The 23,753-nt window shown below is 38.8% G+C and overlaps 1 protein-coding gene across 4 annotated transcripts in view; it reads right to left on the bottom strand.

Annotated features, from left to right (window-relative positions):
* Positions 1–23,753, bottom strand: part of NRCAM (neuronal cell adhesion molecule) — a 126,721-nt gene that overhangs the window by 71,974 nt on the left and 30,994 nt on the right. For all 4 annotated transcript variants that reach the window (XM_035127901.2, XM_060279600.1, XM_035127903.2 and 1 more), the window contains exon 2: positions 4,407–4,490. The gene's annotated coding sequence lies outside the window, so the exon portion shown is untranslated. The remainder of the gene's footprint in view (positions 1–4,406; positions 4,491–23,753) is intronic.

Raw genomic sequence — 23,753 nt, 5'->3', positions numbered from 1 at the left:
TGTAATTGGTTCCGGAAGTCTGTTCATAAACTGAAGCGTTCATAAACTGAAGCGAACTTTCCCATTAAAAGTAATGGAAAGTGAATTAATCCGTTCCAGATGGGTCCGCAGCATTCGTAAACCGAAAATTCATAAACCGAGGTGTTCATAAACCGAGGTTCCACTGTATATCCCTTTTTAATCTTTACCAACATAGCTCTGTTTAATTTACTATGAGAGCCCTAGAAACAATCTAGGGCAGCCTTCCACAACATGCTACCCTCCAGATGTTGACTACAACTCCCGTCAGCCCTAGCACAAAATAGTACCAAATATCTGGAGGACACCAGACTGGCACAAGCTCATACACGATATTGATTCAGCACTTTTTGTATTAGCTTTCGGCAGTTATCATGATCTGCTACAAACGGATCTTTCTGTACGTCTGAGGAAGACAACTTCCATCAACCCTGGTGAATCATTCCTGTTGGAGCTGGTAGACTGGTCTTATAGGGTATACGAACCTCTTTTGACATATAAACTTACTATAGTGGAAGTAAATAAGTTCACTGATGAGCCCATGCAAGATCTGCAGTGCCATGTCATGCTATGGGCCACAAATAATCTGCCCACTCCAATGACTTGTTTCACTGCCCTCCATGTAGATATACGGCCAACACAGTATGTTTACAGCATGACAACCAGTAGGCGGCATTCACCCTTAGTTTTGCTCTAATTGAGTTGGTTATTTCTCATATGAAGGCACACAAAGAAATGGTTAAAAGCTACACTATGAAACCATATACAGATAACAGTATGATAATAGTATGTAGTTTAGATTTGTGTCCTTTAACAACCGGTGCTTTAAGTGAGGTGTGCTGGATAAACAAGAACATATTATGGTTTCTGGATTGGATTGTTGAAGATTTGTCATCCTTTGCGTATTTTTTTAACAAGAGCTGATAGACATGGCACAACTATAAATCTTTTCAGATAATCTTGTGGTGTGGCACATGTTGATTTATACTTGCTATTATCTTAGCCACTTCAAATATATCAGTAGAACTCTTGAAAAATTGCATTAATTTCAGGCACTTTATAAACCCAGTAGTCGAAAACAGTGATGCTTAAGGAAAACCATTTCTCTCCCTCCAACTTCAACCAATATCCTATATCCTTTGCATTCTGTTATAATCCATCCTACTAGTCTTTTTTGCTTATGTAAGCTGATCAGAAGGATAGTGCATTATCAAAAGCTTTTTTCTAAAATCCGGATTAATTATGTTCACTATTTCTCATTTCTTTGGCACTTAAGTTCTGTAAAAACTAAAAATGGGGGAGGGGAGGGAAGCAAGATGTCTTCAGTTGGTAACTTTTCAGCTACTCACCCATAGAGGTATGGGCTTTCATTCAGAGGGCCTTCTTGGTGGTGGCACCCACCCTGTGGAATGCCCTCCCACCAGATGTCAAGGAAATAAACAACTACGTATTTGACTGTTAGAAGGCACCTGAAGGCAACCCTGTTTAGGGAAGTTTTTAATATTTGAAGTTTTATTCTGTTTAATATTCTGTTGGAAGCTGCCCAGAGTGGCTGAGGAAACCTAGCCAGATGGGTGGGGTATAAATACTATATTATTATTATTATTATTATTATTCAATAGCTAACCCAATTATTCCCTTTACTTGGCATGGAGAGTAGATCCGTAGCCTATCTTTGTATGACATGCCTTTGCCTGCCATAATTAAGGCATGTTTTTGTTAGCTAACTACTTTTGCCTGTTACAGCTGATCCTAGGGGGTGGGATCAAGACCAAACCCAAACATTGCTTGCTGTTTGGGAGGAGATAGGCTGCACTGAGCAGAGAGCTAATAAGCCATGGGGAAGAGAAGACAGAGTTGAGGTTCAAAGTGTATAAGCTGGGCCTTGAACAGTTAGCTTCTAAGTCTTCTGCCATTTTATAATATTTATGAACTTCATCTTGGTGCAGCTGGGATCATAACTGAACTTTCTCCCCACATTAAAATATTTCTGGGATACACAGAAGATGGAAAAGAGAAGAGGGACTTCCCATTGCAAATGATCATTGCTGGCTATCAATATCCTACACCAACCTTACAATGTCCTTCTCATTTTCATGATTTTCTTCCTAAGGGATATTCTTCTATAGCCTTTCAGATCTATGAATTAATTTAAACAAGGCTTGTAAAAAACAAAGCACTTGGAGACCTGAGCATCTCATGCCAAAGTGCCACTTTAAAATACCATTTATCTAATGTGATTGCATACTAAACCAAAGCCCTATATGGATTGGCTCAGAACAATCACAACACTAAGCCATTTCCCATTTGTGTGAAATATGATGTAGCCCTGCTGCAAATAAATAGATTGCTTATTTCTCAGTGGATTTCTTAGTTGATATGCTCTAGCCAGTGCCAGATTTACGTATAAGCTAAACAAGCTATAGCTTAGGGCCCCACTCTCTTGGCCTCCCCCCCCCAAAAAAGGGAAATTTCCCCCCAAAATATGATAAAAAACAAATAAATAAAACCTACATACAGCAACAGTGTTTTATGTTGTGTAGGCTCCTATGATGTAAGTAATGGGCCCCACCTGCTATATAAAGGGCCCCATTACCTTCAGTAGCTTAGGGCCTCATCAAACCTAAATCTGGCACTGGCTCTAGCACTTGAGGACCAGAAAACACAGATAAAGCTGGTGGACTATTCCATAGAACAATACCAAGCCAGACATTGGTTAAAACAACCCAGATGGTTTATCGTCCCCTCAATTTTTAAACCATCTCAATTTCCCCCACAAATCTTTTCTTGGGTGAAATTCCTTCCAAGCCCCCAAACTGAATGATCAATTAAATATGATCAACATATTATTCTCTTGGTGCTGGTGCTGGTGCTGGTGCTGGTAAGGATTTTAAACTATGACCAGTTTCTTCTATTGTTTCCTAAGCCTCAGAGATGGAAAAGCATGCAAGGGAGCTAAAGTCTTCAGTATAAATAAAAGGTAAAGGTAAAGGGACCCCTGACCATTAGGTCCAGTCGTGACCGACTCTGGGGTTGCGCGCTCATCTCGCATTATTGGCTGAGGGAGCCGGCGTATAGCTTCCAGGTCATGTGGCCAGCATGACAAAGCCACTTCTGGCAAACCAGAGCAGCACATGGAAACGCCGTCAGTATAAATATTTTATTTAAATAAAAACCACATAAAACATTTTTAAACGAGTTCCTTTCCAAGAAACAGTTTCTTTCCAAGGGCAGTGCCTAGTACATATAGAGGCACAAGGGAAAGGGGGAAAACACCAGATAAATTTGAATTATTTGTCAATTCAACATGTTGCTATGAGTTCTCATTAACTTGCAAGATATGCCTAGTAATGTTGTAGTTAATGGACAGAGCCTTGCATAAAATTAGCATCTTTATCCAGCCTGTAAAGTAAGTTGGCTGATTTTCTTGTCAAAGGAGTACTGAAAACAGAGAGCAGTTTATGAAAACTTGCAAAAACCATATCACAATTTCCCTACACATCCTGTTTTTGTGCAAAAATGATACATCAGAAATAGCCTTTTTGCATCTTCATCACCCAACAAATGCAAAACTTTCCAATGAAGACGGAGCTCACACAGTTCCTGGATGAAAGAAAATATGAAAAACTTTGGATACAAAACTGTTGTATCGAGAAAGGTTTTATTACAATCAAGCAGTTCTTTGAAATAAGAGGATGCCTTCAAACAGAAGGCTGCCCTGAAGTAAGACACATAGCCACCCCAATTTGCCAGGCAACATCTATCATTTCCCCTACTATCAATTTCTAGCTGGGAAAAGTTAACACCAGCTCCCACAGATCTTAAACAACAGAGATTCCATTGATGTTATGCTAGGAGCAGAAGAACCTTTCTGCGTCAAAAACATATGTTGAAAGAGCATTCTTCTTTCTTAATCAATTCAGGAGTCACATTTCACAATCTCCTAAGACAGACAGTTAGATTATAATGGGAAGACACAGATGGTGGTCAGGTAAGTCTTGGTCTTTCCACACGTTTTCCTATCTAATACCCTGCTAACTGGCAGGCACAAATTGCTCTGAAACATCCAAACCAACCATAGTACTCCGTGCTATTTCAACCTGGCTGAATCGATGCCCAAATTCCTTCAAATAGGCCCAATTTGACGTCAGGACTCAGGCAAAACCAGTCACAGCCTCGTAAAAACACCTGCTGCATCAGTGGCAGGGCCCACTGCCAGTAGCAACAATCATAGGACCACTAACCACGTCACAAAGTTCTGAACAAAAAATGCCTCTAAATCTTAAATGAAAAGGCAGAAAAAGGCCATTCAATTTCTCCTACAAGATGTCCAAGAATTTCTCAATAACCTACATCCTAGAATTCAGACAAAATAAGAATGATTTTACCTTTGTTTAATGCTTGGTTTTGATGATTCAGTCTGAGCTTGATCACCTCTTTTTTAACCCTTGGTCTTCAAGAAATGATTGGAACTGAAATAGAAGGAGAGTATGAATTTTTATATTGTTCATTGCATATTTTAAACCGTACATACTATTTTGCTGGGAGTTGCTGTACTGAGGCAATAGCTCCCAGCATCTGCTATGAAGGCTCTAATGTTTGCAGTAAATGTTTGTTTTTTCCTCTTCTAGTGCTACTGTTATCTGGTGAGCCAAAGGGAATGTGGCCCTCAAGCTGAAAAAAGTTCTCAGCTCCAATTAAATTTTTGTATCCCTTTGCTGTTGGCAGCATCCTGGTGACAGGTTGTGATTTAGCCGGCCAGATGGGCGGGGTATAAATAATAAATTATTATTATTATTATTATTATTATTATTATTATTATTATTATATCACTATGACTTCACATGCTACAGGTACAGTGCTCTTATTCAAGTAGGTAATACACATTTTTAGACTGAGGATTGTGCTAATTAAACAGTACCTAATACAGTTGTACTTTGGTTTTCGAACAGCTTAGTTCTCAAACGTTTTGGCTCCCGAACATCACAAACCCAGAAGTGACTGTTCCAGTTTGCAAACTATTTTTGGAAGCCGACCCTCCGCCGGGGCTTCCACGGGTTCCAGTTGGCTGCAGGAGCTTCCAGCAGCCCATCAGAAGCCATGGTTTGGTTTTCGAACATTCTGGAAGTCGAATGGACTTCCGGAACGGATTCTGTTTGACTTCCAAGGTATGACTGTATTACAAAGTGAAACTATGTGGACACAGAACCACATTTGGCGTTGCCAGTTCAAACTATGCAATCTATGTCAGTTTAAACTCACATGCTGCCCCCCAAAAGGGACTGCAGCATCATTGTCTTAGATGGGCATTGAGAGTAGAAAGCTTGAGAACCCCTGCCTTAAAAAGTTGAAGATGATACAGTTACAAACCATAATAAGGGGAAAGCTGCCAACAGAAAGCAAAGTATTTTATCCTTTCCTGAATTTAGCACTCAAGTTAACTGAGGGTTAAATGGATAGCAACCATTATAGGTTAGTACTCTATCATTAGTCATAGTTAAATACAAAAAAAACCCTTTTTAAAACATGCACACACAGACAACAGCATCTCTGAATAAACTTATATGACACTTACTGTTAATAGTGTAAAAAGGAATGCTTAAATTGCTGAATTGTTCAGATTTTAAATGCTTGGTTATATCTATCGATACAAAATATATAATGCTGCTGTGAGATAGATACAAATCTCAAAATCCACATTACATTGTGTTTCTTGATGTATGAATATTTATTAATCCCAAATATATACTGAACTAAATCATACAGATAGGTAGCGGTGTTGGTCTGAGTCGAAACAAAATAAAAAAAAATATTTCTTCAGTAGCACCTTAAAGACCAATTAAGTTTTTATTTTGGTATGAGCTTTCGTGTGCATGCACACTTCGTCAGGTGTATCTGACGAAGTGTGCATGCACACGAAAGCTCATACCAAAATAAAAACTTAGTTGGTCTTTAAGGTGCTACTGAAAAAATATTTTTTTATTTAAATCATACAGAGTAGACCCACTTAAATCAATGGACTTTACAAACTTTGCTAGATATAAAGTTAAGCAGCAATCCTAACTCCACTTACCTAGGTGTAAGCCCCATTGAATTAAATGGTACTCACACTGGAATACATGTGGTTAGATATGAACCCTTAGCAAGCTAGTGCGAACTATTGATTTTAATGAATCTACTGTTTCTATTACTTGGATACAACACATTTGTTACAAACAGATTTCTCAGTGATTTCACTTTTGTTTAATAGCAGGCATGTTCATTTTCCGCCTTGGGGTTCTATAGTATAAGAAGGGCTCCTAATGTAACTATGTCCAGGGCAGTCTCGAGCAGTTCACGCGCCCTGGCGCTGAGGGGCGCCACCGGGACTCTACCTATAGCCGCCCCTGACTATGTCCAATCTACTCCAAGTACATCAACTTAACATAAAATTAAAAATTCTGATAGGTTTTTCAAATAATACTATAGTTCAAAACATGAGCAGTTGTAAATAAGTTACAAGTCAACAGTGCAACAACAGTAAACAGAAAATGTTGACATACTTGCTTCTGGTTTAATGAAGCTGTAACAACAAAAACCATGAGTGAATTATGTGTTTTCTAGTGCATGAAAATAGTATATTAATTAAAATATGTTATGAAGATTTGCAGTAGGTATAGTCAATGAAATTTCAGATATGGTAAATGTTGGTAAATGTGTAAATGGAAGGAAAATAATTGCCTGTGTAAAATATATTTAGAAAGTCAAGTGAATGAGATATGAACAAAAATCCGAAAAACAATATTGAAAGAAACATTTCCTTTTCTCATCAGTTAATATTATAACTTAATATTCCAACATACAAGGTAAGTTTCTTTCTGCATGGAAGAGAACAGGAACTTTGCTAATGAACTTTGGTGGTCCAGGATTGTTTTTCATTTGCTTTTGGAATGTATAAAGATAGCATGCCCACACCTTTATATGAACTTCATGTAATATAAAGGTGCCAATTTCAACCCCCAGTAAAGCATTGAATTAATTAGATCCAATTTAGCTTCATCTTCACATTTTAAAAACATCTATTTCAACACAGTTAGCCAAACTGATGAACTGGTGCAAAACAAAATTTTGTTAACTACTTAGTATTAACTAGCTGTACCAGTAATACCTTCAAAATAATTCTATATGGTACCTTATGAATGCACTTTTGTTCTGCTTTTCATCTCCAGGATATAGAAGTTAAAACTTGGATTAAGAAGTCTTCCTCTCATAGTAATCCTGCTAATAAATCCCTGTGCTGTTGAATTCTGCTGCTGCTGCTGCTAAAAAGGTACCAAAAAAAGAGAGCTGCCTTTAAAGAGCCAATCACATCCTTTTGGACCTCCCAAGCTTCACTGTGCAATCAGCAAGGGCTTTGTAGCTATACAATAGGGGTTAAATACTTCCCTGTATTTATTTAAAAGCAAGAAAATCTGCTTAGTTACTTGAACCTCTTACTTATACAGAATAGGGTTCTATTATATTTAAAAGCAGATATTTGTTGCAGAAAGTGGCATTACTATAACTCTTAATTCTCAGAGTTATAAGAGTTAAGTACCAGGATTCCCTTAAGGTCTTGCCCTACCCTGCATTTGCCTTTATATTTACTGTTCTTTGACTTTTTATTTCAATGCTGTGATATGATTTTGACCTAGCTATCTGCTGCAGCATTTGATAATCAGACTACGTAGTAGTACTCAGTTCTGATCAGATAAACATGGTAACTCCACAAAAACAATCTCTTTATGGTGACAAAGAAGTCTTTCAAGTCAGGAAAAGAAAAACGTTCTGAAAATCAGGATTGGTTAGAATAGATTACCACATTATGCACAAGGCTGAAACACCAGATTTATCACTTTATCCTCATTTACTTTTCAAGCAATTGCCTTGACACAATTAGTCAAGAACAATGATGCCTTTCAAACTTCCCCCTGTGGAAAAATATGACATCTATAAATACAATATATCTCTTTGCTGACAAGCACACAATGTGGTTCTAGAAAAATTCAACTAAAAATGTTTCCCTTGCCATTTTGCATGCTCAAAACAATAAGAAATGCTCCTTTGATGCCCACTTAGTTTCCCTAAAGACCTGTTCAAAAACTTCACAAAAGTACAATCACCATGTAACATAATCTACTTCAAAGCATATTGTCAAAGAAGCCCAGCACTAAGTGCAGTCTCATGACCTCTCACACTTAACAAAGCTGAGAGTGAGAGTGTCTTAACCATAGCTATTCTAGATGTGTGTTATCACTAGTCCTAGGGCTTGGTAGGTAACATTATATATTTTAAACACAAAGTTACTTTTTGCAATAATTATACTTATGCTTTCATTTCATTTTATTTTTGTTATGACTTCTATTACCTATTTCAATAGGCATATATGTGTCAATACCTTTTAACAGCACCTGCCTGTTCAATAGCTAAATGATTTGTATACTATAAATTAAGCATGCCACGATGTTAATATTAGTAGAACACCTGCAAAATTTCTAAGGTGATAATCTAGCCCAAAATAAACATGCATAGATTTAACTAGTTTGAATGGAAATGATTAAGTACTGTAAATACTTAATACTCCCACTGAAATCTACATTAGTCTTTAGAGTTTTGCTCTGGCTGATGTTATCATGACTTGTTGTATTCTAATTGTCACTCTGTTTTCTTCTCTCTACATCCTCTCGCAACCTGCTTCATACATAAATGAATTGAAAACTGTATTTTGAGGAAAAGTTCTAAGATTTTATTCTGAACAATGACAGTTTTCCGTTCTTTAGACTTGAATAGGAGAAGGACAGGTCTGATTCTGTAGCTTGATTGACCAAGTCTAATCAGAATTATTTCTGCACACTGCTTCACTACAGCAGTAGCCCCATTAAACACTAAATGCTTCTGGAACCCGTCCCCCTTTCACCTCCTACTGTGACCCATTACTTTCCAAACAGTAGCTACCCAGTGGGCTACTCAAAACATTCAAGGGAGGAAGGCACTACGCTAAACAATAATCTCAAAACCCACACCAAAATCTGTCATTTGGGTTTTGGGGATGACAACTATCCAGAGCCAAACAAATGATTTGTGATAGAATTCTTCATTTTTTTTTAAAAAAAGCCTTCAAACTACTTTTACTTTGCAAACTGATACTCTTAGTCAAGTCTAAGAACTCACCTGTACAACGGGATTTATATCTATTTTCAGAATCAAGATGACCTAGGCGAGGTGAAATCACAATTGAAAAAAGCTCTTCCATTTTTAGAAAAAAATATTGTGAGCATTTCAAACAACAGCTAACAGCTTAAACTAACAGATTAAACTTAATGACACTTGGCTCAATGGGATGTCCCATTGATTTCAAATGAAATTTACTTCTAAGTGACTGTGTATACTGAGCAGCCTAATATAATTTGCATAATGCAATCTAAACATTTTTGTTTCGTTCAGAACCACTTGATCAAAACGATCGATTGTTACCACTGAGGTTTTTAATAGTATAATATCCATTTGGAAGAACAAATATTGTTCTTGTCTGAGGCCCAGGGCAGGAGCCTTGTTACCGTAGAATAAAGATATAAACTCAAACAAAACTACAGCCACTCCAGTTACAGGATGTGAGGGACAGAAGCTACAGGCAGGTCCCTCCCATCTTAAGTACCAGCTCGTCGCCCAGCGCTAGTGCTAGTGGGGAGGGAGATATCTCCAGCGGCGACTCAGGAAGTGGTGACCGAGGCTCAGGCAAGGTAGCGGAGCCCATGCCTAGTGTGGGAAGGGAAGTGGGAGGCAAGGGAAGAAGGCCGACTCCGCCGACCCCGGAATTGCGCAGGAAACGACGGGGCGGAGATTCAGTATCCCTAGACTATTTTGCTGGAAGAAAACGCGTGAACCTCCATTCGGAGGTTCTGACCCCTAACTGACAACATGTACATAGCACTGCTCTGCACTGTAAATAATCAGCACTAAATAAAAGCATGAAAAGACAACGCTTTGAGGAGTCGTTACTCTAAAGTAGCCGCTACCGCGCCTGTGACACATAAGATGTCAGGGTAGCTCAGATAAAACAAAAGTTCGAAAACTTTTTGCACTCTACACCGACCTATCAAGGATTGTGCACTTATCAACTATGCTTACAAAACTATTTCTACATGTTTCATTATTACCCAAGCCCTGCCAACACAAGATAATGTTGGCACCAGACATGCGGCTCCAACAGACTCACAGCCCATGAGATGTGCCACTGTGGCAGTGGCGGTCAATCTGATCTGATGCTACACACTAGTATGCAGTAACACAGCTCCCGATTTTACTATTGAAGATTTTCAGTGCATTTGGCCATTTCTCCCATGGCTGTATCACCCATTAAGTACCTGGTTGTTGGAGGCCCAGGACATTCTTTGCATGGCAGCGTAAATCTGGCAGGCCCCTAGTGAGACCTATTGGCTGGCTTAGCCCTCCAAGGCCCAGGGCAAGTGTACCTGGCTGCCCATCCCGCTGCACGAGCCTGGGTGTGGGCAGGTACAAATGGAAAGAGATGATCATTTAGATACAGAGGATTCAACCATGCAGGGTTTTGTAGGTCAAATCAGAACTTTGAATTGGGCCTGGAAATGGATCAGGAGCCAATGAATGTGAAGAAGAACCAAATCCCAGTGTTTGGATGTCTTATTCTGTGCTGTAACTGAAGTCTCCATACTTTCTTCAAAATGCAGTCACACATGTACAATGGATCAGACTTATCATACTGGGAGAGAAGAACAGGGGTTACTGAAGGCAGGTTGTCTACATGCAGATAAGGAACTCCTCCACCCAGTTTTCTGTGGACTTGTTGCTGCTCCAGCAAGCAAGTTTTTTGCAGTTTCCACACACTATGGTCTTCAATCAAATGTTATTCCATAGTTCTGCCTCGACATCCAGATTTACGTTTTTGTTTTACTTAACTGTAAATCTGGGTTAAATGGGAAAATAATATGGACATCATTTTAAAGAGTAGATGCTATACGTAACTTGGGAGCGTAAACAGCAGACTCTACAAAAAACTCTTAGGTGAAAGTCCCCAGGGTCATACTTGAGATACCACCTTAAGCTCTGTGCCACAAAGATTATTTACATTTCTAAGGATGGGAATGGACCCTGGAACACCCACCAGCTACAAACCTGATCCTCTAGAGTAGGGTTTCCCAAACCTGTGTCTCCAGCTGTTGTTGAACTACAGCTCCCATCATCCCTAGCTAGCAGGACCAGTGGTCAGAGATGATGAGAATTGCAGTCCAACAATAGCTCGAGACCCAAGTTTGGGAAACCCTATCAAAAAAGTATCACTCATCTGAGCAAACGAACGATCTCCTAACAGTGTCTCTGCCTTTCTGGACTGAACGTCTTTTTTTTATTCATCCTGCCCATTGTCACAGCTAAGCATCAATTTACCATTCCTATAATCTTATCTTGGTTAGATGAAAAGGAGAGTGGAGTGACATGCCAGCAGCATATTCATGAAATGCACCCCAAATCCCCAGATTATCTGACTCAGCAGTTTCACATAGATGTTAAGCAGCATGGGGATAAGACAGGACCCTCATAGCACAATTACCACAGCAACTGCATAAATTCCCCAATACCACCGTCTCAAGACAGTCATCCCAGAATGAATGGAACCACTGCAATGCAGTATCACCCACAAGGGAAATAACCCTCTCCCACTGTTGTTTCCCGGCATTTGGAGGCATACCATTATCATACAAATCAGGATGACAAGATTTTTCTACAGTTAGTCACAAGACAATGCAAACTCTTAGTCCTTCTCATTCTGAAGAAAACTCCTCCTCGTACCAGAACACTGTTCTAGCAAAGCCTCAAACTTCACAAGTGTTCCTGAAATGGGAGCCTTATAGTGCTTTGCGGGGAATCACAGAGGATATAATTATAACTCCTACACTCCCTGAAGACTTCAGTGGTTGTGGTATACAGAGCCAAAGCAGGGGTAGCAAACATGGTGCCCTTCAGATATTGCTGAACTCAATTAGCCCAAGCCACCATGGTCAATGGTCAGGGATAGAATATCATAGAATTGTAGCTTTGGAAGGGACCCTGAGCATCATCTAGTCAAATCCCCTGCAATGCAGGAATCTCAACTAAAGCATCCATGACAGATGACCATCCAAACTCTGCTTTAAAAGCTCTAAGAAATGACCGCCCACCACCTTCCAAGCAAGTTCATTCCACTGTTGAACAGTGTTTACTGTTAAAAAGTTACTGGTATTCCTGATGTTTAGTCAGAATCTCCTTTCTTGTAACTTGAAGCCATTGATTCGGGTCCTGCCCTCCAGAGCAGAAGAAAACAAGCTTGCTCCATCTTCCATGTGACAACCATTTAGATATTTGAAGATGGCTATCATACTTATGACGATGAGAACTGTAGTCCTGCAACATCTGGTAGGAACCATATGATTTGCTCCTGTACACGATCAACATTTAACAGCTATATAGAGGTGTATATATAGCACTTCAACCCCTTTCATCTTAATAATCACTGTGTCTTGCAAGGACTCCATCTTTTCCATGACAACAAAGCAGCCATGACTTACCCAGACCTGAACCCAAGCTGTTCCTACAGTATTGTATACTGTATAGGATTAACAATAGCTGTCATTGTTTTATTTATAGGGCAGGAGTGGGAGACCTCCAGCTCAAGGCAGGGGTAAGGGATGTGGACCCCCAAGCCTCACTGTCTAGTTCTGTACCATCCCACCCCATCCCCAGGCAATGCTTCTCACCGATCCTGCTTTGTATCCCCCCCCCCAAATTACTGCTGTGGTAGCACTGCTGTTGAGAAAGGGAGTAGAAGCTTAGAATTCTGCATTAATCCCCCCCCACTCTTCTACCCCCCACCCAAGTTTCATGTGAGTATGAATACATAGATGTGGGTGTATAGATGTCATTTTACACAGGACAAATTTGATAGATGAGATAGATAGATAGATAGATAGATAGATAGATAGATAGATAGATAATTTATTGTCATTGTACATAGTACAACAAAATTGAATGTCATCCCATAAGAACCAAAACAAAAACACAATTACAGCCACACATACACACACATCACAACTCCTCAAGATCATATTATTAAGTTACAGCATTTAAGATTGTTATAGCTCTTGGATAAAAACTGTTTTTTAATCTATTTGTTCTTGATTTAATTGTTCTGTATCTCTTGCCCAAAGGCACGGTACAAAAAGACTATATTTTTTGAGGCAACGGGAACTGTATAGTTTTTCCAGAGATGGGAGGGGATGACCGATAATCTTTCGGGCTGTGGTTATGACCTTCTGAAGAACTGGAACTGAGCCATCACCAAAGTAAGAAAAAGGACCAAGTGTTTAGTTACTGCCTTGCTCATGATGCAACTACTTGGAATCTAATGCCCTCCCCATTCTAGTCATTTAACACGAGCACACAGATAAAATGCAACTGTCAAGGTTGTGCCCCATGTCCTCAGCAACTTCAGCCCTAGTTCCTTGCTCCAGAAAACCATTGCAAATCAGGCTCCTTTTCTCCATTGTTCTATGTATGATCATTTGTTTATCTATTGCATTTATATCCTAGTTATCCTCTGAGGTTCTCTCCATCCCTACTTTACCATCAGAACAACCCTGTGAGGTAGGCTAGGCTGAGAGACGGTTACTGGCCTAAGTTCACTCAAGTGAGTGGGGAAACTGAACCCTAGGTCTCACAGGTCCAACACTCTAAGCACTATACCACAATGGTTCTTCATCTACACACAAATATAATCAAGAACAATTGTGAAAAAGTGTTGAGGTGCTAAGGTAAAAGAAAAAGATTGATTATCATTGGGGATATGACTCAAGAAATACTAGATAATACTAGAATTAAAATGTTTTCAGATTTGATGGTGGCCATATCTTAAAGCAGCGGCATCTAGACATAAATTATACATTATATTTGGGTGGCATTTTCATGAACTTTATAGGGTTTAATAATAAATTAGTTTGCACACTACTTATATAAATGAATTATTCTAAATGTTAGAAACAATTAAAAATACATTAGCAGGAAGCATTCCAGACCAAAAAGTTACCTACAAGAGAATTCTATTTTTTAAAAAAAAAATCAAAAAAATTCCACCTCTCTTATCCATAAATGAATTCTGAAGTGGGGCAATTCATGCAGAATGATCAGCTAGTAGAAATGTCCTCAGGTCAAAAAGGCAGAATACATTTAATAGATAATAATATAATTCAAGTAAGCAGAAAAAACTAAAACAGCTAGGCAGTCTTCTTGGAATTGCTTCTGTAGAACAGATAATACCTATCTCAAAGAACTGAGTTCACTAAAAGCAGCCTGCTACAAGCATACTGTATGCAGGTTTTCAACTTAGAAGGCAATCCTCTGCCACCATCAGAACTTTTTTTTATGATCAATCATTCTGGAAACCTGGGATGCAGTTAGTACCTAACTTTTTAAAGTTCCTATTGTTATCCTTTTTCTTTCAGAAACCCATTCCATTGGACTTAAACAGCGTACTGACTATAGGAGTGGTGGGGTGGGGAGACATCCCACTTCAAAAGGGGCTGCAATGAATTAAAATCCAAATCCCACATCTTAAAGTTTGTGTAACTTAAATGAGAAGCCAATATATTCATCAAAGAAATGGACATAATAATCAAAAGTACAGCAAAAATAATAATAATTGCAGCAGTGGGTGACACAACAGTCAGCTGGGCCTTATCATCCATGTTCCAAAGAGAAGGGGAAAGGTCAAGGTTGAGAGAGGGCTACAGAAAACCTAAATTAAAGGATGTGACCTATTTTTCAATTGTAGACATGTATGCTTGATTTAAGCACTGTGAAATAAAAACTGGGCTTAAACTCTCTTTTTTTAAAAAGCAACTTAATTTCTCCCCCAACCCTAAGCCTCCACCATCTGAAACACAGCAAGTGGATAGAAACACAGCAAGTAGAGACAAGGGCCTCTAGATTTAAAATGTTCTTCTACAATGAGTCTTTAATTTAATAATAGCTGCTTCCACTCCTGCACATTTTTCTATAGCTGCCGGGATTTAGTGATTTCAGCACGGACTCTCGTTCATGGTATTATGTTGCGTAATTTAGAACTTTATAAGCTGTTTTCAGAATTCTGATAAAGCAGCTTATAAATTAATAAATTTATTACATGTATTGAAAAATGTACTACAAAACTATGCATTTGGTTGGTCACTGGTGTAATACAGTCAATCTGAATACTGTTCTTATGAATATATAAGAACAAAAATGATGCTATTATTTTAATCTTAAGCATGTGCTTCTTCCCCCTCCCCCCGCAACACCCACTTGCTGAAATTCTTTCAACAGCTGATTCAAAAAAACCTGTTAATCATGGCTAAATCCACCATATTTCAAAAGATCTGCCTCCAGTTTATACTTACATGAAGGAACATTGCATATGCTATTTTAAACTTTTATTCTACTTAACCATTTTTTTATTTGTGCAGTACTCTCTCTTGCATACAACAACACTTCCACTGCTGAAAATGAAACAATACAATCATGAAAACAACTGGTTTTTGAACCTTTAACTTGAACTTTGTAATGCATACCAACACAAGCATCACAGAATGTGTGGTGTCCAACTTAATACAGAAAAAAAGAAAATAATTTATTGATATGCAAGTTGGAAGGACCAAAGTTTGAACAGGATGGCAGACTTTGTACAGAAATTCATTGCTAAAGATAAAGAGAACTGTAAAATAAAATTATCCACAGTGTTTTGCCTATTTTTCACCTCAGTTAATTAAAATCACAGCATTAAATTTTGTTGAAGATAGTGATTTGCTAAAAAAAAAAATATGGCAAGTGTCTACATGCTATCAAAAATCCCTACTATATAAATAACAATGAATTATGCATGTTGTTTAATGAAGATTATAAAATATGTCTGCCAAAGAAGAAAAACAACATATGGGCCAGCATAATCCATTCATTGGTTTATGAACCAAATGTCCCCCTGAGTATGTAAAATGCCTATGAGTCCCAAGTGATGAATTTTACATTTGGATCAGTGATTTAGTTAAGAGATGTATAAAAATATCACATGTGGGTTGATGGCTCCCCATTGACTACACATCCAAGGATACTCATTAAGCTTTTCTTGTTGTGAAAATAAATCACACTCATGAAACATATATGCTACTTTCAGGTAGACAAGAAAAAGCAGTTGGTATAAAATGGATAAAACCCTTTTTATTTAAATAATGATCTATATGTGGCATGAGTTACAGCTATGAACGGGACCTTTACTACTGTTTAGGGAGCAACCGTCAAAAAAGGAAGACACACAGAATAAAATAGGGGGGAGAAGGGGAATAGAAGAAATATGCCGAATATCCAAAGACCATGAAGTTAAAACAACAAATTGCGTGAGCTGAGCAGTGATGAAGCGACGCATGCAAATCCCCCCCTTGTTTCCAAACCCTGCCTTGGAAGTTTGACTTTTGCAACATGCCTGATATACTCTTGCATTTGACTCTGTCTATTCATTCTGGCAGCCGTGTAAACCTAGGGAAAGTGTTTCATCAGTGCTTCAGAGCTTTGGCAGCACTGTCTAATTCAGTGATAAGGATATGGTTCAATTACTCTATTGTATTTCAATCTTTCAGTGAAATCAACTCATCAATAAAACCTTGAAGTAGCTCACATCAAGCACTAAACAGCAGAGAGATGATGGCAGAACATTTGGCTGTTTTATTTATTTTCTTCAATTATAGACAAGTTTTTAAGGCAGCTCTAAAAAAAATCCTTGTATCTATTTCCAGTTTATGTCATATATTTGCATTTGTTTATATACAGTGGTGGTCTTAATCTCTATTCCCAATATCTCTATTTTGGTGGCACTTTCCACCACTCAGTCCAGCTCTTCTTAATCATTGCTAAAGAGAAACTGTCTATGCTAACCAAACAGCAGAGATGAATGAAGCATAGAAACCGGAAAACATGAGTGGGATTTGACTGTTTATACGTTGTGTTAATTTTTTCCTTCACCAACATTTTCTGCCAGTTCTCTCAGCAAAATGCAATAAACAAGTTCAACAGGGGGGGCAGGTACATACATAACACTGTACGCTAATGAGCATTTCAACTGGCCACTAGGAAATGAAAGCTGCATTTTCACATATCAGTGCCTCCTGAGCCCCCCATGGGTGCTTCTATGCATTTTGGGGCTCCAAAATGTGCAGGAGGCTTCCTAGGGATGGCGATGGGTATATGCAGAGCTAACATATTTGGGCATACTCTCAACTCCACATGTGTTGCTTAGTTTAAACCATGTTCAGAACACTTGAACAGGGTTCCAGTCTTCTATAATCATCAGAAGGTTAAGTATCAGAAATATAAATCTGAATGAGTTAGAAACAGCAAGGGAATAGGTGGTATCTGACTACAGTGCTTATTTAACTAATGCAAGTAAAACACTTCCCATATATATCCAGTATATGACTTAACTGTATTTATGCTTTGAAAATACAGAGGCAGAAAACTACTTTTATATATTTGTCCCCAGAATTCCCATATGGAAATCACACATTCCTCTTGTTCTCTTTCATCCATCTGATATAGATGATGATAGATGATAGATAGATAGATAGATAGATAGATAGATGATAGATAGATAGATAGATAGATGATAGATAGATAGATGATAGATAGATAGATAGATAGATAGATAGATAGATAGATAGATAGATAGATATAGATAGATGATAGATATTTTTAGAGAATAATGTTGACGCTTGGGTAGTGAAAATGATGCTTACATATACATATAATTATGATATGCAGGAAAAAAAGCTGGAATGCACATGAAAAAGTTTGAAAATACCACTGAAAGGAAAAATATATGTAGGATTTGTGTGCCCTTATGAAATCAGAGACAAAATAACAGTTTAATTCATGAAGCCATGCTGTCATTATTCAGCTATTTTAATGCTGAACTTGAACAATAAAATGCCCATTCTGTTCTTTGTGCCCTAACAGGAATTCCTAGCTAATGTTAATATGGTTGAAGGAGGAAACTGTATCCTACGTAGTTACTTTTCTACCAAACTGAAACAAACTTTAGACCTATGATCTGACCTCAGTGGCACCAATGTTTCTATTGACACAAATTAATTAATGGAAAGCAGATTTTATGGTCTAAACATGTGGGTGTTTTCTGGTAACCAACAGAATAAGACCACTTCTGAAGTTGTCCCTTAAACTGTATGCCACAATAGCTATCTTTCTTTCTTTGTATCCCTTTTCCCTCCAACATGTAGCCCAAAGCTGCTGTCATCATACAAAAACAATGATTATCTGGCAATAAAAATGGTACAATAAACTTATAAACTTTGCAGTTATACCTAATGAAACACCAGTACAGTTAACAAATACAAAAGTCATAAGCAATAGGTAAAGGTAAAAGGTAAAGGACTACTGGATGGTTAGGTCCAGTCAAAGGCGACTATGGAGTTGCGGCACTTCATCTCGCTTTCTGGCCGAGGGAACTGGCATTTGTACACAAACAGCTTTCCAGGTCATGTGGTCAGCATGACTAAACCGCTTCCAGAGCAACAGAACATCGCAACGGAAACCAGAGCACACGGAAACGCCATTTACCTTCCCGCTGCAGTGGTACCTATTTATCTACTTGTACTGGCATGCTTTCAAACTGCTAGGTTGGCAAAAGCTGGGACAAAGCAATGGGAGCACACTCCGTCAAGGGGACTTGAACCGCCGACCTTCTGATCAGTAAGCCCAAAAGGCTCAGTGGTTTATTAGACCACAGCACCACCCGCATCCCTAAGCAATATACAATATATACAATACAATTCATACACTAGCCCACAATATATACACATATCCCCGATCCAGCAGCCAATAGACAATACCATTAAAGTTGTTCATTTATTAATTTCTAAACATTGTTTAAGGGTCCTATGTAGAGCATATTACAGTAGTCTAATCTGGACATGACTCATGTGCAATAAAGCATTACAGAAAAACGAATCTTGATAGAATTATATGTACAATATTGATGTGATTGTACATATGATCACATACAACACAATCACATCAATATTCCCCCCCTGTAATGTTTTATCAATACACACACACACACACACGTTTCTCTGTGCTTGATAAGATTTTGGAAGCAGTGCTGGATGTAGGATTTTGAGGTCTATTGGCAATGGCATCCTCAGCAGGAACCCAGACCTGGAAGAGGCAGGGCATGCAAACTTATAATTATTTTAAGAGCTTTTTGAATACTCCATGCAAAGTGGAAATAATAGCACTGTTAGGACACTGGACCCTCTGCTGATCTTGGCAAATACGCAATCTTGACAACTTCTGAAGCTGTCCCTATTTAGATTATTTAGTTTCCTTAATTAATTTCTAGCAAACACAGGCCATTAGACTCAGGATTCAACAGTGATGCCAAACAAAGCTTTTCAAGTGGTCATTATTTACCTTAAGGCTTCCTCTACACCAGCTACACAAATTTAACTAAATATGGACATACTTTTTATTCACGTGTTGCCATAGAATCTTGACTAACACAAAATAGCATTTATCTACTTCGTTTCCATGGGGATTTTTTTTGGGGGGGGGGGTTGCTACTGAAACTTGAAGGCCTTTGTTTTCTTAGTCACAACATTACAATGTATGTATATTATCTTGTACCAAAAGGAACGGAAAGCCTTGGCAGGTAGAGGAGGGATTTTGTGTGTGCATGTGTGATCAAGCAGGAAAACATTAAAAGACTTGAGCAAATGCCTTGGCAACTGAATTCATATACAAGTACCAGAAAGGTGAAATTATCTGAACCTACCCATATTCTATCTGTCTACTTTCTGGCTAATTCTGTTCTCCTGTACAGTACTTGCAATGGTGTGCTTAAAAAGCATTTTTCATGAATGTATCTAATCCTTCTGGAAAAGCATTTGTGCTGGTGATCATGACAGCAACCTGTGGCAATGAATACTATAGGTACATTATGTGTTTCAGGGGTGGGGGTTCTCTTTTGTTTTAAACCTACTGTCTACCAATTTCAATACATGAGCCTAGGAAGGCTTCATATTGCGTCAGAATGAATCACTTTCACATAAACCTTTCCAATACATACCATCAGTTATGTTCAGAACCTAAATTGTTAGAGAGCATGTATTCATATGAAATATGCTTTTCCACCCCCACCGCCCAAATGCCCTTTTGGCACCCTCTCCTGAATTAGTATATGCATTTTTTTAACTTAATGTGACTATTTTACATACATATACAATACAGGACCATGTTATTCTGAATACCTACATTGGCACTAGATAATCAAAGCATGTGACAGCACTCCTATACTAGTTGCACTGGTTGACATTGCATATATGGGCCTAATTCAAAGTGATGGATTTTATCTTTAAAGTACTGAATGGTTGGGGACCATGTCATTTGAAGAACTAACAACACTGCTATGAACCTGCCTGGCATTAAGATCTGCCTTGGAAGCGATGCTTGTAAGCCGACTTGTAAGGGCAATTTGGTTGGTGGACACAAGAGACAAGGCCTTTCCTGTGGTGGTCCCCAGCTTGTGGAATTGCTAACCCAATGAAGTGGGTACAGCCTTGATGCAGTCAACCTAAGTGGTTTTTAAAAGCCTCTGCCTAAATAAGGACTTTAATTTTTTTTAAAGAGAGTGCTCTCTTAGAATGGGCAGCTTTTTATTTCTTCTGTGTGTTGTTTTCTGTTTTACCTGGCTTGTGGTTTAAAATGATTGCTAATGCTTCTGCCCAGATACTTTCAATCTGCACTCTGTCCTTATGATTCCATGAATACCAGTAGTTGAGAATCACAAGCGGGTAGAGTATTGTTGCATTCAGCCCCTGCTTGCAGGTTTCCCAATCATCTGATTGTGGTTGGCCACTGTAAGAACAGGATGCTGGACTAGGTAGACCTTTGGCCTGACTCAGGAAGAATCTTATTATTACAGTATTCTATATATTCTCTTTTGTTTTCAGACTTTTCCCTAGCCATACAAAGTACCATATTTTCACTGCTTCAGTAGAGCATTTATTATTCTCCGTAATTTTACTTTTTTCTTGGTCCAATTCTCTTAAAGTATATATATAAAGTATATATATATAATCCAGTTTGGGCTCTATCATCCTGAATAATTTGGCATTAACAGTAAATTTGGCTACTGTACTCTCAAGCCCTATCTCCAGACCATGTGTGAATCATCACCTTTGACATGTCTACCCTGTAGGGACAAGCATTTTATAAAACAACAAGGTACATGCCTTGGGCAGATATTCTAAAGTTTAGGTGTGGTGCTGAAGTTGTGATCATGTTCAACGGCTCTTCTCGTGCTCTTCATGCATTTCAAGAGCTGGTCTGCACAAGTCTCCATGCATACAAACTGAAGCTTGCGAAGACTTCTGCATAGCACTCTGGAAGACCTCACAATCAAGCCCAGTGAACAGTGTTCCACAGGCTCAGACATCTACTGATCTTTGTGCCTTATGAAACTCCATGCACAGCACTTCATAAAACGTCCCAATCAGCTGATCATCTGAGCATGCTTTGCAGAGCTTTGCAGGAGCTGAAAAACCTCTTCCACTTGAACTATGTCCTACCCCACACCTGACACCTGGAGTAGGCGGGCATGGTTTGGTCAAAATGGCCTCATGAGCCAAATGGGGAAGTCTGGTAGGTTTCATTAGGTTTGTTGTCTGGAGGTCCATAATAGCCTTAACAACAACAATTGTCACACTAGTAACAGGAACTACAGGAACTTTTTCTTTGCTTTTCTCTTTAATTTCCTATTCATTGCAGGCGGGGGGGGGGAGGAGCAAAAAGTGGCTTTGGCATCCCATTTTGTATAATTACTCTAGGCGCCCTAGAGTAAAAACCCTTTGCCAGTATCTCTGCTCACATGATTTCTTTTATTAAAACACACCATTCTTTCCTACTTGCTGTAATCACAGCTACTGTGCAATGGCACGCAGAAATAACCATGCCTCATGTCTATATTTACATGTGATTATTTTTGCAGTAAAGGTATGACAGCATGCCATCTGCAGAAGCTGCAGGGTATGAAATTAATTTCCACCGCTTCTTAAGGATGGTGAGAAATCCAAGCAAGCCAACAGACTTTCTTTCTTTCTTTCTTTCCACTTAATAAACAGAGCATAAGGCCACACACTAAAAATAAACATTCTTCCACATACTGCAAGCTTTCAAAAGAAAAGGTATATTCAAGATAGTGAAATGTCTGCCAGGCCTTCTCAACAGTTAATCCCTGCTACAAGGGTAAAAAAAAACAGCAAGTTCTTGAGAGATGGCAGGTGATTAAAATGGACAAGATTTTTTTGTCTGTGGAACTTGAGAGAGCAGGATTTCTGTCAAATTCAATCCCCCACTGATTCCCAGGAAAAGAGCTGACAGCACATTCAGCATTCAACAATGAGTGTGCTGTGCTTCCAAGGACTTGCTGAGAGTTTTCAAATCCGGGAACTGGGAGGCAGAAGAGATCCTTGAACTTGAATGATGAACAATGCTTTTGAAACAATGTGCAAGATATTGTTAAAAGGAAGAAGAAGAAAAATACACAGACAGACAGGGATAGTGTGAGTTGCAGAAAAGAGGATTCACTCAGAAAGCATTTTATTTGCCTAACCCTTTAGTTTCTTACATATTTCGGAACTTTAATGTACACACGAGGAGCTCCAGGGGATGCACGATTCACCAATGGATGGGCCAGTTCCACATGTATTTATTTATTGACAGTCATACCCCACACTTTCAAGTCCCAAGGGAGCTTACAAAAATTGTTGAAATGAACAAAACAATGGAATATGCAATAATGAAAACCACATAACCACAAGCAACAGCATTGAGCATGAAAAGGAATGAAGGTGGGATGGGGAGAGAAAGTATTCAGCAACAGGAAAAAAAGCAGCATCCAAAGGTTTTTGTATCAATAATCAGGTTGTAACTCAGCCAACAGTTCTCTTTAGAGTGATACTCCATGATTTGGCCTCCATTCACGAAGGAATCTGACCTCTGTGCACAAAGAATTGCACATAGAATAGCAAGATCCTTCATATAGCATGGCCTCAAGCAGTCTGGGGCTTTAAATATTAAGACTGAAACCAGTAGTTGCTCCCAGAAACAAAATTGTAGCTAGTTTATTTAGAATGGCAGTGCAAATGGAAAAAAATGCCCCAAATGAATACTTTGCTAGTGAAACAGAAAACCTCTCAGAAGTCCAGGAGAATTAGCAGGATCACACTCGCCTTCCTCACTTCTCAATGTAGGTCATGCATTATGATGACTAAGGTAGATTTAGTCCCACAATCATGCCAGGAAATCTAGATCAGACCTTTGGTGTCTAGAAGCTACTGGCCTCCGACACCCATTAGCCCCAGTCAGCATGGCCAATGGTTAGGGATGATGGGAACTGGATTTCATTTAGAGGGCTACAGGTTTCCTGCCTCTAATCTAGATAAATCAGGATCTTCTAGGATAACCTAGAGCTGTGCTGCTATGGCAGTTTCAAGCACCTAACCCAACAATGGTATATTTGAAACTAGTCAGTAATTACCCGGTTGTAAGGGATCTTGTGGCTGTCAATAGCCTCTAATCTCGATGTTATGACCTCCACAATCCAACAAGCCACC

This window comes from Zootoca vivipara, chromosome 10 (genome assembly GCF_963506605.1).
Source record: "Zootoca vivipara chromosome 10, rZooViv1.1, whole genome shotgun sequence".
Taxonomy (NCBI): Eukaryota; Metazoa; Chordata; class Lepidosauria; order Squamata; family Lacertidae; genus Zootoca; species Zootoca vivipara.
Note: the sequence above shows the minus strand (reverse complement) of the source record. Positions and strands in the feature narration are given on the sequence as shown.